Source organism: Myotis davidii, unplaced genomic scaffold (genome assembly GCF_000327345.1).
Source record: "Myotis davidii unplaced genomic scaffold, ASM32734v1 scaffold594, whole genome shotgun sequence".
Taxonomy (NCBI): domain Eukaryota; kingdom Metazoa; phylum Chordata; class Mammalia; order Chiroptera; family Vespertilionidae; genus Myotis; species Myotis davidii.
The window spans coordinates 299,256-304,082 of NW_006285787.1; positions in this window are offsets into that span (position 1 = coordinate 299,256).

Below are 4,827 nucleotides of genomic sequence, written 5' to 3' on the forward strand. Positions count from 1 at the left end.
TTTTAACTTTTTGAGGAAACTCCATACTGTCTTCCACAGTGGCTGCACCAGTCTGCATTCCCACCAGCAGTGCACGAGGTTTCCTTTTTCTCCACATGCTCACCAGCACTTGTCCTTTACTGATTTGTTGATGATAGCCATTCTGACAGGTGTGAGATGGTACCTCATTGTTGTTTTGATTTGCATCTCACAGATGATTAGTGACCTTGACCATGTTTTCTTATGCCTCTCGGCCTTCTGTATGTCCTCTTTGGAAAAGTGTCTATTTAGGTCCTTTGCCCATTTTTTGATTAGATCATTTATCTTCCTTTTATTAAGTTGTATGAGTCCTCTGTAAATTTGGAGATTAAATCTTTATCCAAAATATCATTGGCAAATATGTTCTCCCAGGCAGTGGGCTTTCTTATTGTTTTGTTGATGGTTTCTTTTGCTGTGGAGAAGCTTTTTATTTTGATGTAGTCCCATTTGTTCATTTTCTCCTTAGTCTCCATTGCCCTAGGAGCTGTGTCTGTAAAGATATTGCTATGACATATGTCTGCTATTTTGCTGCCTATGGAGTCCTGTAGGATTTGTATGGTTTCTCATGTTACACTTAAGTCCTCTAGGCATTTTGAGTTTGGTGTATGGTGTAAGTTGGTGATCTAGTTTCATTTTATTGCATGTATCTGACCAAATTTCCCAGCACCATTTATTGAAGATACTGTCTTGACTCCATTGTATGCTCTTGCCTCCTTTGTCAAATATTAATTGAGCATAATGGCTTGGGTCAATTTCTGGGTTCTCTGTTCTGTTCCATTGGTCTATATGTCCTTGTGCCAGTACCAGGCAGTTTTGAATACAGTGGCCTTTTAGTATAGCTTGATATCTGGTATTGTGATCCCTCCAACTTTGTTCTTCTTTCTCAAGATTGCTGCAGCTATTCTGAGGTCTATCTTTCCGAAGACACTGCATGTTCAGCTCAATGCCCCCCGCCCCCACTCTATCCGTTTACATTCTTAACTATAACACGAACTGTATTAAAGTCTTTAAATAATCTCATAAACTCTTCGTTGGTCTTCATGTACAGGTCTTTATGTCCTAAGTTAAGTTTATTCCTAGGTATCTTAAATTTTTTGGTGCAGTGGTAAATGAGATTTTTTTTGTTGTTGTTTCTCTTTCTGTGAGTTCATTATTGGTATATAAAAAGGCCATAGACTTCTGGGTGTTAATTTTGTATCCTGCTACATTGCCAAATTTATTAGGTCTAGTCATTTTTGGATGGAGTCTTTAGGGTTTTCTAAAGGGTGTCCCAAAATTCACATAAGAAGTAATTTTGATAGAAAACACAGGTTTATAATTAAACATTGTAATTTTTTTATTGATTCATAAAGTATACAGTATAAGGTTATGTATGGAATAGCACACATAAAAAGTGGATCATCATGTCGCGATAGTGAGCGCCATTAACTGTTATTGCCTGAACAGCCACATTTTCGAAGAATGGTTCAATGCCTCCAGCCCCAAATCCGCACCAAACAGTGACACGTTGTGGATGCATTTGTTTCTCAACAATCACTCATGGATTTTCTGAACCCCAAATGCGACAATTTTGTCAATTAACCAAGCCATCAAGATGAAAATGAGCCTCATCAAAAATCAGCCACGTTTATGCAAAACGGTCATGGAAAATTTCAGCAAAGCCGTGGAGGCCATTTAACCCGATATGCTATTCCATACATAACTTTATACTGTATACTTTCTGAATCAATAAAAAATTTATAATTCTTAATTATAAACCAGTGTTTTCTATCAAAATTACTTCTTGTGTGAATTTTGGGACACCCTTATGTATAGTATCAAGCACTATACAGTTTTAATGCAACCCCTCTCAAAATTTCAATGGCATTTTTTTAAAGCAAATGATGAAAAAAACAACCAATCCTCAGATTTGTATAGAACCACAAAATAAACCAAACAGCCAAAACAATCCAACAGAAAAGAATGGAGCCTGATGTATCACACTCCCTTACTTCAAACTATACCACATAGTGACAATAATAAAAACAGCATGGTATTGACAGGAAAACAGACACACAGACCAATAGAACAGAATTGAGAGCCTAGAAAGAAAACCATATGTATATGGGCAAATGCTTTTCAACAAAGGAACCAAAAACATACAATGGAGAAAAGAAATCCTCTTCAATAAATGGTGCTGGAAAAATTGGAATGTCACATGCAAAAGAATGAAACCAGACTACACTTTGTCCCCATGTACAAAATTTAATTCAAGATGGATCAAAGACCTAAATACAAGATCTGAAACAATAAATTACATAGCTGAAAACATAGGTACTATTAAACCTTGGTCTTAGAGAATATTTTTGTGAATTTGACTCCAAATGCAAGGGAAGTAAGGCAAAAAGTAAATAAATGAGACTATATCAAACGAAAATGTTTCTCCACACAAAACAAATCAACAACAAAACAAAAAGACAACTGACCAAATGGGAGAAGACATTTGCAAACAACAGTTCCAACAAGGCATTGATATCCAAAATATATAAAGAACTCATACAAGTCAACACCAAACAATCCATTTAGAAAAATGGGCAGAAGGCCTGAATAGATATTTCTCTCAAGAAGACATACGAATTTCCTGTACATATATGAAAAGATGCTTAACTTCACTAGCTATTAGAGATATGTATATTAAAAGTACAGCATACCACCTCACACCTGTTAGAATGACTGTTATCAATAAGATAAATAATAAGTGTTGCAGGGGTTGTGGAGAAAAAGGAACTCTCATTCACTGCTTATGGGAATGTAGACTGGTACATACACTATAGAAAACAATATGATGGTTCTTCAAAAAATTAAAAATAGAGTTACCATATAACTCAGCAACCCCTCTTTTGGCAATCTACCCCCCAAATTAAAAACATTTATTTGCAAATATATACGCACTCCTATGTTTTCTTTTTTCAGCGTTATTCATGGTGACCAAGACATGGAAACACCTGAAGTTTCCTTCAACAGGTGACTGGATAAAGAAGATATAATACATATATACAATAGAATACCAGTCAGCCATAAGAAAAGGTGAAATATTGCCTTTTGCAACAACATGAATGGAACTTAAGAATGTGATGCTAAGGGAAGTAAGTCAGATGGAGAAAGTTAAGAACCATATGATTTCACTCATATGGGGGATATAAAACTGGAAGCAACAAATGAACAAACAAGAAAATCAAACAAAAACTCATAGACACAGACAATAGCATGGCGGTTACCATGCCCTTCCCTCTGTTCATTGATGTTTGACTGTAAGCTCCTATCTCTTCAAAGTTTATCTGTAGAATACTTTGAGTCATCGAATAAAGGATATTTGTGTTTTCTTCTCTCAGGGGGAATTATAACCTTGGAACCAGAAACTGTGAACAAAATTATTAGCTAGCAGTGAATCAGAGGACTCCATAATATAATCCTTTTTCTCTTTTCAGCTTTTTGGGTGGTGAGTTTTTAAAAATCTATTTTACCCTGAGAAGATGTTTTTTGAGACCTCAGCTGGCTGTGTAATATATCCTGTGTGAGCTGGGCTTTGTTTCCTATGCATCTCTGTCTCTACCACCAATACTTGTGGCCTTGAAAACAGAACACAAGTCCTCACAGTGAAAGCTGATTTTTATTCAATATATATTTCCCTGGATTCCCAACTTCATTTGATTTTTAGATTCTCAATATTCCATACCATCTCCTTTTGGGGGGAAGGCAGCTCATCAAAGTATTTCAAAGCATGTTGTCCAACATGTGAATTTATTTTTTAGTGAGAGGTTTGGTAAGGCTATCTAATGTGACAGTGGATGGAAATGAAGTGCAACTATACAGTTTCTATGTTGTTGAGGCATGTGACATTTCACACTGGTTAGTCATGCAAATCCTCACATTAGTTTCAGTCTTAGATATAGTTTACAATAATATTAAATGCCCGTCTTTTGTCCTAGTTTCTCAGTCTTCACATGATTGAAGTTTGTTCTGGTAGTTTCTTCAAATGGGTTCTTGGAAACAACATTCACAGTTTTTTGTTTAATGTTTAAAATTGTTTGTAGATCTTTAATTTAAATGCCACTTTTGTCAGAAATAAATTCTAAGACTTACTTACTTACCTGAAGAATTTTGTATCTTTTGTACCACTTTACCTCCATTTACTTAAAGATAGATAATTATATTCCATAGCAATGCAAGATAGGCAAATTGGCCTGCTTCCAATGGAGCTGGTGGGTGAGACTTCACAAAGTTTGTTAAAGGGAAACCCTAATCCCTGAGGAGAAAGAATTGCCAGTAACAGTTGTGGGGATTTTTTTTTATGTAGTTCATATATTTTTAACCTGTAATGAACATGTATTATTTTAGTAATTAACAAATCACAGGAGAACTTTATTTTTGTTCATATAATAAAGATTTTTTTAACCAGGTGCGATATAAAGTCCTTTTTGTTAATATTGAGATTAGAAAAAAGCTATGAGATGAGTGAAACTTGAGTTCTAAAAATCTCAGGCAGGTCGGTGAGTTATTGACAGTATAATCATTATCTGGAACTAAAGATACTAACTTAATCCAGATATTGCTGATATTGAAAATAGAAGCTCAACAGTAATTTTGGAAGGAAGGAGAACTAGAAGAGACTGAAAGACAAAAAAAATAAAAGATTAAAAGACATTTAGATCTAACGGGGAAGAAATAAGGAGGAATTACATAGGGAGAAGGAGTCTACCCACATAACTAAGGATATGGGTTTTTTTAGAAGCATGAAAAGATAATAACTGGTATTAATACCTGTTTTCC